The 13,198-nt window shown below is 39.7% G+C and overlaps 1 protein-coding gene across 5 annotated transcripts in view; it reads right to left on the reverse strand.

Moving 5' to 3' along the window:
- LOC126353854 (uncharacterized) overlaps positions 1-13,198 on the reverse strand; it is an 830,655-nt gene that overhangs the window by 130,679 nt on the left and 686,778 nt on the right. The gene's annotated exons all lie outside the window — the stretch shown is intronic.

Here is a 13,198-nt window from a genome sequence, read left to right on the forward strand (position 1 = left end):
AGTTAGGGAGTCGTCTTATGGTTCTTGGTTGGCATAGCCCCACCTACTCAGTTTAAGAACATAATGGAACTATGATCTCACATACAGTAAAAATTAGTAAAATGAGTTACTTTCACTGTTATTTGTTTTTGAATTTGGACCTATCTTCCTTCTTTTGTACTTCTGAATAACAAGCTACTATTCGCTCCAGTGAAGGCGAAAGTGCATCTAATAAGATCACGATACTTGGTTTCTACATCCAGACTGGTGAAATCCGTGGCGCATCCTGTGCACATCGAACTTATGTTACTTAATAGCGGTCTGGTCTCTCTGTTGCAACTGGATTTCACCTGAACAAGTTCAGCCTAGTTGTACATGAAACAAGTACGTGGCTGGCCTTCGTTTACAGCGACAGACCTGTCTTCACGTATGTGGTAACATACAAGGAAATGTGTGTAGATATCTGCATTTTGACAACTTTGACACCGTTCTGCTACAGCACATTTCCTTGCTGTTCATCCATTACTAGATGTATCAGTAAAGTGTAGAATGTATTTCAAAAACATTTCACCGATTTCAAAAGGTAATCCAAATCTTTTACGTGTCGAATGCCCATTCCTACGTTTTTAACTGTTGCGTAACTGACAGCCATCATGGAGTGTCAGCAATTTTCTATAATTATATTGCAATATTTTTGACTTCGATCTTACAAATACACAATTCTAGAACGAGTCCAAATGACTTTGTTAACATCCTTACGTGCAAGTATGACTTTATCGAACAGCCATGCATGAATTTAATATGCTAAAGCCCTAATAAAAGTTCTTAACAAAGGGGACATTGACTGCCTGAGTGTCCTAATCGAGTTGCGTTAGTGCAGTGACTCACATTGTCTTGACAACATTCAGACAATACAGCTGAGCAGCAAACCTTTTCCAGCAACCGACAACAGCTCTCCAGCAGCTCTTCTGCGATGTACTGACCGACGTCGTCAGGCTGTCAAGTAACCACGACCGCGATTTACCACAGACGGAATTAAACTGCCGTTAGGCTATCTAGCGCGCCTGCCAACGGCCTTGCGTTATTGAATACTGTGGTTCTCTTCACGTCACCGAAGTTAAACAATGTCGGTTATAGCCAGTACTTTGATCGGGAACCGCGCGGGTACACCGCATGCTATCGGCAGCTTTCACCTTCCCTTCACGACAAAGTGGGGAAGGGGTGATGGCGTAGTTCTTCACCACCAGACATTGCGCCAATGTCCTGAATTAAATTCCAATTCTCTCCGCAGTGTCTCACGGTGAGGGGCATGTGACACTGCTGTTGATGATCCGTTCGTCGGAAGGGGATGTAAGCTCGGCGGCCATCTTGGTGTTATTCCATAGGGGTTGGGTATGTGCAGCGACCAGGTTTCACCCGCTCCTTTATATCACCACCACCACCACCACCACACCCAAAGTAAACATGGCACCACACTCATGGAAGTCCCTATACTATTCAGATACACCTAAACAAACGCTACCCCTGCACTTAGCGAAGGAAACGTTCCATTGTGCGCAAAAACCTTTCCATTTATGGGGGCTGAACCTGCCCTTTGGGTCTCCCAGCCAACTACGTCATACGACTTGACAGTTTTTATCTAGCACGCCTCTAGGCGTGAATGGAACTTGTTAATGATAATTATTTTATTTATCAGGTTCTATGTGAGCCACAGCTACTTGATCGTGGAATGAGTCACTAAGTAGTTGATGGAACGCTGTTAAAAAGCTTTGTAAACAGAAGAAATTGCAGAATTACTAACGCACGGAAAATATGAAACAATACACAAATAAATAACATATGACAGCAGAATTCTTAACTACAGCAAGGAACTTCCGCGGAGACCCCAAGTCAAATTTCAAGACTTGACGTTTATCTCTCATTTCTGTTCTGCCAGATGCCTGTTTAACATGAAACCTTCTGTATACTGCAAAACTTTCTGTATAGTCTTTAAGGAAGTGTTATCCAAAATGGCTCAGAGCACTATGGGACTTAACAGCTATGGTCATCAGTCCCCTAGAACTTAGAACTATTTAAACCTAAATAACCTAAGGACATCACAGAACACCCAGCCATCACGAGACAGAGAAAATCCCTGACTCCGCCGGGAATCGAACCCGGGAACCCGAGTGTGGGAAGCGAGAACGCTACCGCACGACCACGAGATGCGGGCTGTTATCCAAAAGCAAATCGTTCTTCCAGCTAGTGTTGACTGAATCTGGTTCTGAATGTCAGTATTGTAAACAAATTCCATAATGGGACATATGTGCAAAAATGAGTCAGAATTCCAAGACACATGAACAACGAACTACACGAACTTCGAGAAATGACCGCCCTTTTCTGAGCTAAGAATGTTCGTTGTTAGTTTTCCAGAAGATGATACATAGGATATATGTTAGGAGTGCAAGTAAGCAAAGCGTTTCAATGTAATTAGCTGTAGGGATCATTCTTATAGTGAGGATAACGGCATTCACTTTCTGCATAAAATCTTTAACGTTACACTTCTAAGAAGGCTATTCATCTATCCTTAGACCTACGAACGGTCGTCTTTACCGACTATTTGTCCATCCTGAGGCACTATAATTTCCGAATCAGTAACTCTATGCATCGAATTTTGCTGCAATTAACTGTTAATCTATCCAAATAACTTATGGGAATGCGACCTGAGTGAACGCACTGCATACCTCCCTGCTCTGAAGTTTGATTTTAACTGGATTGAGCAAAAGCGAACGATCGTCAGCGAACGGGTCTCTCCCGTGTAAACGGTACGTCCGCGTGTCTGCTATTTTGCTTGCAAATTACTTTTTTTGTTGATTTGAGTTGTATGAGCTATTGATTGGTCGGAAGAAATGGAATGTGTAGACATAAAAATATCGACATTATACGTCCTTGGGGTATCCAAGTGATCCACAGCACAAATGTCGAAGAAAATATGATTGATAAGAAAATTACCGAAGCACACAGAGGTCCAACTGTGGACGTGGGAAAGACAAACTCTATAGACGTAGAATTAAGTGCGAATGAAGTGAATAAGCACTAGTGTTTTATTCCTTTTTATTGAAAAGAAACAGCGCAGAACATTTCCTTGAAAGAAACAAATAGGAATATGTAGCTATTATGCTGATTACAATTAAAAATATACGACAGACGTGATTATTATTTTCCATACTTCTATAATAGCTGATCATATTTGGCGTATAACTGTTAGTTCGAATGTTTTGATGAAATAATCGAATAAATAAAAATCGGTTTCCTGCGATCATGCCTTCTCCCCTCTAACAAACTACACTTGTGCTCATTGTTGTTGTTGTTGTCTTCAGTCCTGAGACTGGTTTGATGCAGCTCTCCATGCTACTCTATCCTGTGCAAGCTGCTTCATCTCCCAGTACCTACTGCAACCTACATCCTTCTGAATCTGCTTAGTGTACTCATCTCTCGGTCTCCCTCTACGATTTTTACCCTCCACGCTGCCCTCCAATGCTAAATTTGTCATCCCTTGATGCCTCAAAACATGTCCTACCAACCGATCCCTTCTTCTAGTCAAGTTGTGCCACAAACTTCTCTTCTCCCCAATCCTATTCAATACCTCCTCATTAGTTACGTGATCTATCCACCTTATCTTCAGTATTCTTCTGTAGCACCACATTTCGAAAGCTTCTATTCTCTTCTTGTCTAAACTATTTATCGTCCATGTTTCGCTTCCATACATGGCTACACTCCATACAAATACTTTCAGAAATGACTTCCTGACACTTAAATCTATACTCGATGTTAACAAATTTCTCTTCTTCAGAAACGCTTTCCTTGCCATTGCCAGTCTACATTTTGTATCCTCTCTACTTTGACCATCATCAGTTATTTTACTTCCTAAATAGCAAAACTCCTTTACTACTTTAAGTGTCTCATTTCCTAATCTAATTCCCTCAGCATCACCCGATTTAATTTGACTACATTCCATTATCCTCGTTTTGCTTTTGTTAATGTTCATCTTATATCCTCCTTTCAAGACACTGTCCATTCCGTTCAACTGCTCTTTCAAGTCCTTTGCCGGCTCTGACAGAATTACAATGTCATCGGCGAACCTCAAAGTTTTTACTTCGTCTCCATGAATTTTAATACCTACTCCAAATTTTTCTTTTGTTTCTTTTACTGCTTGCTCAATATACAGATTGAATAACATCGGGGAGAGGCTACAACCCTGTCTCACTCCTTTCCCAACCACTGCTTCCCTTTCATGTCCCTCGACCCTTTTAACTGCCATCTGGTTTCTGTACAAATTATAAATAGCCTTTCGCTCCCTGTATTTTACCCCTGCCACCTTTAGAATTTGAAAAAGAGTATTCCAGTCAACATTGTCAAAAGCTTTCTCTAAGTCTACAAATGCTAGAAACGTAGGTTTGCCTTTTCTTAATCTTTCTTCTAAGATAAGTCGTAAGGTCAGTATTGCCTCACGTGTTCCAACATTTCGACGGAATCCAGACTGATCCTTCCCGAGGTCCGCATCTACCAGTTTTTCCATTCGTCTGTAAAGAATTCGCGTTAGTATTTTGCAGCTGTGACTTATTAAACTGATAGTTCGGTAATTTTCACATCTGTCAGCACCTGCTTTCTTTGGGATTGGAATTACTATATTTTTCTTGAAGTCTGAGGGTATTTCGCCTGTCTCATACATCTTGCTCACCAGATGGTAGAGTTTTGTCATGACTGGCTCTCCCAAGGCCGTGAGTAGTTCTAATGGAATGTTGTCTACTCCGGGGGCCTTGTTTCGACTCAGGTCTTTCAGTGCTCTGTCAAACTCTTCACGCAGTATCTCCCATTTCGTCTTCATCTACATCCTCTTCTATTTCCATAATATTGTCCTCAAGTACATCGCCCTTGTATAACCCCTCTATATACTCCTTCCACCTTTCTGCTTTCCCTTCTTTGCTTAGAACTGGGTTTCCATCTGGGCCCTTGATATTCATACAAGTGGTTCTCTTTTCTCCAAAGGTCTCTTTAATTTTCCTGTAGGCAGTATCTATCTTACCCCTAGTGAGATAAGCTTCTACATCCTTACATTTGTCCTCTAGCCATCCCTGTTTAGCCATTTTGCACTTCCTGTCGATCACATTTTTGAGACGTTTGTATTCCTTTTTGCCTGCTTCATTTACTGCATTTTTATATTTTCTCCTTTCATCAATTAAATTCAATATTTCTTCTGTTACCCAAGGATTTCTAGCAGCCCTCGTCTTTGTACCTACTTTATCCTCTGCTGCCTTCACTACTACATCCCTCAGAGCTACCCATTCTTCTTCTACTGTATTTCTTTCCCCTATTCCTGTCAATTGTTCCCTTATGCTCTCTCTGAAACTCTGTACAACCTCTGTTTCTTTCAGTTTATCCAGGTCCCATCTCCTTAATTTCTCACATTTTTGCAGTTTCTTCAGTTTTAATCTACAGGTCATAACCAATAGATTGTGGTCAGAGTCCACATCTGCCCCTGGAAATGTCTTACAACTTAAAACCTGGTTCCTAAATCTCTGTCTTACCATTATATAATCTATCTGATACCTTTTAGTATCTCCAGGGTTCTTCCACGTATACAACCTTCTTTCACGATTCTTAAACCAAGTGTTAGCTATGATTAAGTTGTGCTCTGTGCAAAATTCTACCAGGCGGCTTCCTCTTTCATTTCTTAGCCCCAATCCATATTCACCTACTATGTTTCCTTCTCTCCCTTTTCCTACACTCGAATTCCAGTCACCCATTACTATTAAATTTTCGTCTCCCTTCACTATCTGAATAATTTCTTTTATTTCATCGTACATTTCTTCAATTTCTTCATCATCTGCAGAGCTAGTTGGCATATAAACTTGTACTACTGTAGTAGGTGTGGGCTTCGTATCTATCTTGGCCACAATAATGCGTTCACTATGCTGTTTGTAGTAGCTTACCCGCATTCCTATTTTCCTATTCATTATTAAACCTACTCCTGCATTACCCCTATTTGATTTTGTGTTTATAACCCTGTAGTCACCTGACCAGAAGTCTTGTTCCTCCTGCCACCGAACCTCACTAATTCCCACTTCATCTAACTTTATCCTATCCATTTCCCTTTTTAAATTTTCTAACCTACCTGCCCGATTAATGGATTTGACATTCCACGCTCCGATCCGTAGAACGCCAGTTTTCTTTCTTCTGATAACGACATCCTCCTGAGTAGTCCCCGCCCGGAGATCCGAATGGGGGACTATTTTACCTCCGGAATATTTTACCCAAGAGGATGCCATCATCATTTAATCATACAGTAAAGCTGCATGTCCTCGGGAAAAATTACGGCTGTAGTTTCCCGTTGCTTTCAGCCGTTCGCAGTATCAGCACAGCAAGGCCGTTTTGGTTAATGTTAAATTAAGGATAATTGCAGAATGTGGTGCCGCACAACGTGGCACTACACAAAACTGGCGCTAATAACACAGGCATGTATGGAACACACGCGACATAGCTCTATAAGTCCACGGTATTGGCGATAAGTTGAGAAAACAGTCCTGAAACACATGTGCTACAAAACGCCATTGTTTCCTGCGCATGTACCCCGACATCAATATGGGATATGATCATCATGCACACGTACACAGGCCGCACAACGGGTTGGCATACTCTGGATCAGGTGGCCGAGCAGCTGCTGGGGTATAGCCTCCGTTGCACCAGTGCCTGTCGGAGGTCCTGAAGTGCCCTAGGCGTTTGCAGTAGTGTTGTGTAGTTCGCGAAAGAAATAGTTCGGAAGAGCACTCCCACAGGCGAATACGCTAACTAGTTCACGGATAACCTCGCTACTTAGTTCGTTCGCTCTTTTCCGAAGACCGACGGACAATAGCGAGACGGAGCGAGAGCCCGCAGTAGGCTTTAAAAAAATCAAGGGCTGCACCCCCCCCCCCTCCCCCAACCCCTCCCTGCCAATGAGCGTCATCTCGTCACAGTCTGCGACACTCGCTGATTTTTGTTATACGCAGCGACAACAGCGCCCCAAGCGGTGGAGAAGCTACGCTGCAGAATATGGAATTCAGTAAATGTAAACAGTATCGTTTATATTCATTTTTAAGGAGGTTTTTACGAAAGGAAGCGTATGTAGCGCAATAAATTGCAGTAATAATAGGAAGAAGACACTACATTTGTCATTCTTCAGGCTTCCTAAGGACCCTGAGAGGTATGAAACATCACATTAGAGCGCTCTTTATTTCCGATTTTTTCTAAACTGTATTGAATTACTGGATTTTTTCTTTTTTAGGAGCAAGAAATGGTTAATAAATAGTACAAGACAGGACCTGCTGCAAAAGGATGTCCTTTATTTGCACAATAACGTGAAGTTTTGTGATTTACATTTCGACTCAGACCAGTTCATGAGCGGGAAGACATTAGTATGGAATGCAGTTCCTACGTTATTTGACGTGCCGAATAAGCCACAACTAGTGACGATGAAGAGAAAAACGCCATATAAACGTGAAAGTGTTACTGCAAAAACAATAAAACTGTCTCCTGACACAGAAGAAACAGCTACCACAAGTGTTACTACACGAGAGACACACACAAAATCACTAACAACGGAAACTGCAACACAGATATCTCTTAAGATGAAATGCCTAGATTACGTGAAATTATTCGCGTGTTGGAAAATCGTGCGAAATGTAAAAACGTGCAAATCATTAGACTTCGTACAAAATTACTACGTGACAAGGAAAGTGCCATCGTAAGAATAAACTGCAACCACAACGTCACAGGACACAAGTACAAAAGGACAAGCTCATTTTAAAAAGTACTGGTTCCAAGTACTTGAAAAAAGATGATCTCGATTTATTGGTAAGCCAAATCAGTATACCATTGAATGGAAAACGTGGTGCGAGATGGAAAGATGAAACTAAATTATTTGCACTTAATTTGTTGTATTATAGTACTCAGGCATACAGTTTTTTATCACACTGTTTTAGCCTTCCGTCAGTACGTACCTTACAAAGGTATGTGGAAGATATGCAATTAAATTGTGGGATAAATAATAACATTTTTCATCTTTTAAAGCAGAAAGTGTAGCAGTTACCAGAAACTGATATAACTTAATTTGTCTATGGATGAGATGTCACTAATGGAAAATTTGATTTATGACAGCTCTGGGGATCGTGTTATTGGATTTGAAGACATGGGCTTCATACGTACATCTGTGGTTGCCAATACTGCATTAGTTATAATGATTAACGGCATCTTCTCAAACTTTAAACAGCCATTAGTACATTTTATTTCTCCAAAGGACCAGTAGGAGTCACCCAACCTGACGCGCATATTTTTTGAAGTCGTCAAAAAACTTACAGAGATTGGTTTGGTTGTAAAAACATTGTGACAGACCAAGGCTCGAATTTTGTGGAGTGGAGGCACAGATTGTGTATCACACTAGTTAATCCATGCTTAGTACACGAAGGGGGTAGGATCTACTTTTTTTATGACATCACACACTTGATAAAAAGCATACGTAATAATTTATTCAGGTATAACATTATCCACACAGCAGATGAAGGAGGGATTGGCACTGCTTCATGGAAGGACATTTGTCAGTTGTACTCAAGTGATTGTGAAAAGGAAGTACAAGTTTGCCCCCAAGCTCACTAAAAGAGCTGTCCAACTGCCAGCATTTTCAAAAACGAAGGTAAGCACCGCAGTTCGTGTGTTGAGTCATACAGTAGCAGCAGGCATTGAGGCACTTATTACTTGTGGCACCATATCATCATCTGCTACTGCAGATTTTTGCCAAAAAGTAAACGATATTTTTGACATATTTAATGCATATAGTGTTAAAGGGCCTGTATTCTTCAGGAACTGCATTACAAGTGTCTCAAGACATTTGGAAATATTGAAGACACTGAAGCCATTGATACAGTCATGGAAATTTGTAGATGTTGATGGGAAAGATTTTTCATCTAGGATTAAGTGTGTTGAAGGACTTCTGGGTAACATAAGCGCTTTGAACATTTTTATTGATGATGATGTAAATGGAACCAAGTTAATAAATGTAACACGCAAAATTAATTAGTATCCACTGGAAAACTTTTTCTCAGTGATAAGGCATAAAGGCTGTTTTGTAGCAACCCATCACCACGACAGTTTTGTGCTGCACTCAATAATTGTGCTTTAAGCAAATTAATGAACACACACAGTGTAACTACCTCCAATTGTGAGAGGATCAACTGGGGTCAGACAATAGTGGATATCAAAGCAGCGACCAAATAACCGTTTCACCACTGTTGGACATCAGAGACACGAGTTCAGTGATCATACTACCAAATGTGGAAGTCCAAACAGACCTCGGAGAGCAAACAGCATGAGATACGTGTTTGGTTATGTATTAAAGAAACTGCTTACAATTCATGACTGTTATAAATGTAGGACAGTACTTGTAGATGGCAGCCAAGACTTTGACGCAAATGACAAACTTTATTGTCATTTTAAAATCTATGAAGGCAACTTTGGAAGCCTATTTATTTGTACAGAAGACGTCAAAGAATTTTTAACTCATTGTGAGACTGAGATGACTTCTACTTTTGATGAATATGCTCACATAAGTAATTGTGGTGCTTTCTTTGGGAACATATTGACATCCCCAATTTTCCACCTGGGTGCTGTGTTGAAACCAAGCAGCTGTTAATAAGACTGTTTGTAAAAGTGAGGCTCTTTTAGATTATTAAATTCAGGAATCAAGACTTAGTCTGTAGGAGCAAGAGAAGAAATAAAAAGTGATGAAGCTGGCTCATTTGGGTTGCTGAAGTGTTAGGACTGACTGATTCATTTAATTTTATTTTCGTTAAATGTATCAATGGGATATAATAAAGTTTTAAAACTGTCATGCTTTTTATTGAGATAACCCGATACCACAAAGAATAAGGTGGAAATTGTATTATTGGAAGCAGGCTTCCTGCAAAGCAGAACATAATGAAAAGTGCTGTGTCGCTTCATTTTCACATAAGGAAGATCATCTATATACTTCATATGTGGGATATACAGTGTGTATTCTCTTACTTTCAGTGGAATAAGTGCGATTGTGAGCTACTTCTTAATTATTTCTTCAAGAATATGTTGCAGCTTATTGTCACTTCATTCAATAGTTCGTGCTCTGTTTACTTATATTTCACGATCATTTATGTCTCTCGCTGTTCTCCTAACACTTGTGACGCAAAAATATACTAACTATTTTGTAAATTACGTACAAAACGAATTAAAAACAAACATTATTTTGACGTTGCATCTGCCGTCAGCGGAAGGCGAGCTTTCTGGCCGCTAGGGGCGATAGTGTCACTTGAACTGTCAATTGGTAACAACTTTCACAGCAGTAAGTGTCGCGACTGTAAATATTAGACTGTGATACCTGCAGAGCGTCTGCCAGCGGCAGTTACATAGTTCAGTGCTGCTGCGAATTTTCTGTTTTACGGTATTCTGCACTGCAGTGTCTGAAATATAACCATAGTGTCAAGAAGTAAAATCGTACACAGCTTTAGGTAAGTATAGTACCTAAAATGTGTAATGTAAAATGACTATCATCACATAACAATGGACTTCTACAATGCGATGATGTGGAGTACGGTAATGCGGATCGGTTGATTATAGGGTTACTATATTTTGTTTTAGGCTGTTTATTACGATGTCATCAAAATGGAAACACAGTTCCTTGTCGACACATTTCACTGAAGACACAGATAAAAGAAGAGCAAAATGTAACCACTGTTCAACATTAATAAGTATTGCAGGAGGCTCAAACGAAAATTTAACCCGGCATATGAAAAAAAAAAAAACATGCTTTGATCCCAAAAACGATGGAAAGACAACCACCCATAACGTCTGGTTCAAACTCACTGCAACCAAATCAAACAACATTTTTATTGCAGAATGTTATTTCGGTATCAGCCTCCCAGCAATCAATGAACCAATATATTCGAAGACCACCGTCAGTCTCCGAAAGGATGAAGAAATAGACAGACAAGTTGTCAAGATGGTAGCTAAAGTGCATCACGCTCTACGAATTGTGGAAGAAAGAGATTTTCGAAAACTGATAGAATTAGTTTCTCATTGCCGAAACTACGAACTTCCATCAATAAAAACGTTATCGGAAAATGTAATATCAAGGGTTCACAATGACATAATGGATGAAGTACAAAAGAAGGTGCAAGCTGTATCTGCGTTATCTCTCAGTCCTGATGGTTGGACGTCGAGGAATAATGAAAGCTATATAGCCATTGTAGCCCACTTTATAGATGAGACTAAACTTCAGTCGGCATTACTTGATTGTTTTAATTATAAAGTGCGGCATCCCACCCAAAACTTGTGGAATTTCATGAAAGACGTTATGACAGACTGGCATATTTCCCACAAAGTTGTTGCTATTGTTAGCGATAATGCTGCAAATATCTTATCTGCTGTCAGACTTGGTGAGTGGCGATCAGTCTCATGTTTCGCCCACTCTCTAAATCTTGTTGTACAAGAAGCTACTTAAGAAATATCTGACGTTTTGGAACAAGTTAAAAAAGGCAAAAAAAACTGATTGCTGCACAACAGCAAATGAATCTGCCTGTCCTCAAGGTCAAACTGGACGTCCAGACCCGCTGGAATTCTACTTTTGACATGCTTCAGCGGATAATGAAGGTAAAGGATGCAGTGATTGCTACGTTAGCACCCCTGCGCTCTGACCTAACCATAAAAGAAAGTGACTAGCAAATAATAGGAGTTTTGCCCTTACTTAGTCCATTCTATGAAATTGCGGTAAAAATAAGTGCCGAAAGAAATGTGACTTTGTCAAAAGTTATTGTGTTTTGTAACCTGCTCAATAGTTTTCTGCAGAAGCATGCTTCTAACAATAAAAACATTGTCGCTGTGCAATCATTGCTCAAGAAAGGCATAGAAGACCGTTTTAAAGATTTAGATAGTAACATTCTATACGCTGAGTGTACTATTTTGGACCCCAGATTTAGAAATCAAAAAGCTTGTGAAGTTGCAATACAACGCCTCAAAAATACATTTGGCAGAGTGCAGTTACTTGAGAGGGAGAATCGAGACATTTCAGTGGCTGATCCTACTGCTAGCGACCCTTCGGAGTCTTGTTCTAGTAGCGGCAGTAATGAAAATAAAAGATACTATATGGGACGAGTATGGCCAAGAAATAAGAAAAATCACTAGACCAGATAACCAACTTGCTGTTGGTATTCGCGAACTCGATAAATACCTCAATGAAGAGTATTTAGATTGAAAAAAAAGATCCGCTTGAGTGGTGGCACGAGCATCGTCAGTTATATCCTCTTGTATACGCATGTGTGTTAAAGAGATTTTGCATAGTAGGCGATATCAGTGCCCCGCGAACGCGTTTTTTCAGCGACGGGACAAATCCTTAATGAACGAAGAACACTTATCACCGAACAAAGTTTAGAAATTAATGTTTTTACATAATAATATGAAAATTTTTGTAATACTTCACTTGAAAACTAAAAGATGATTATTTAAAGAATCATAATGCAAAGCACAAAAAGTATGCTTTCGAATACAATCTCACTTAGGGGTCATAGTTATTTTTTCTGTGTCTAATTGTTTGGTAACAAATTATAAGTGTTAGTGTTTCTTCTGTTAATGATAAAGGTATTATTGTTTGTGCCATATAGTACTTAACCTGAACCTAAAGCAGAAATATTTTTTGTTGGTTATTTCCAAAACTTTAAAGAAGTCTATTATTTATGAAAGTGTATTTTTATTCACAAAAAACGCATTTAGCATATTCTGTAAGTAATATTCCTACAATGAACTAATAAATAAATATATTTTAAAATTAAAATACTACGAGTGCATTGTATGTAAAGTAAAGTATTTGAGTAGCCCATTTGTGTAAGTAACTGGTATATTTGCCCTTTCGAAGTCTAATTACTCGACATAAAACTGTAATAATATAGACACTGGCAACATTGATCATTATTTAAAAGACTAGCATAACGAATAAAAGAGCGTGTGCAGAAGCGGTAGCAAAGCGAGCGAACTGTCTTTCTGGAAATCGAGATGTGAGCTAACGAACTAAAAGAGCGACCTAGTTCGCGACGGAACCGCGAACTAAACTGAACGTTCCCAGTCGCAAACTATTATGCGCAAGACTAGTTTGAAGACGTGCAGCGATACGTCGGCCGAGACGATG

This window comes from Schistocerca gregaria, chromosome 3, assembly GCF_023897955.1.
Source record: "Schistocerca gregaria isolate iqSchGreg1 chromosome 3, iqSchGreg1.2, whole genome shotgun sequence".
NCBI lineage: Eukaryota > Metazoa > Arthropoda > Insecta > Orthoptera > Acrididae > Schistocerca > Schistocerca gregaria.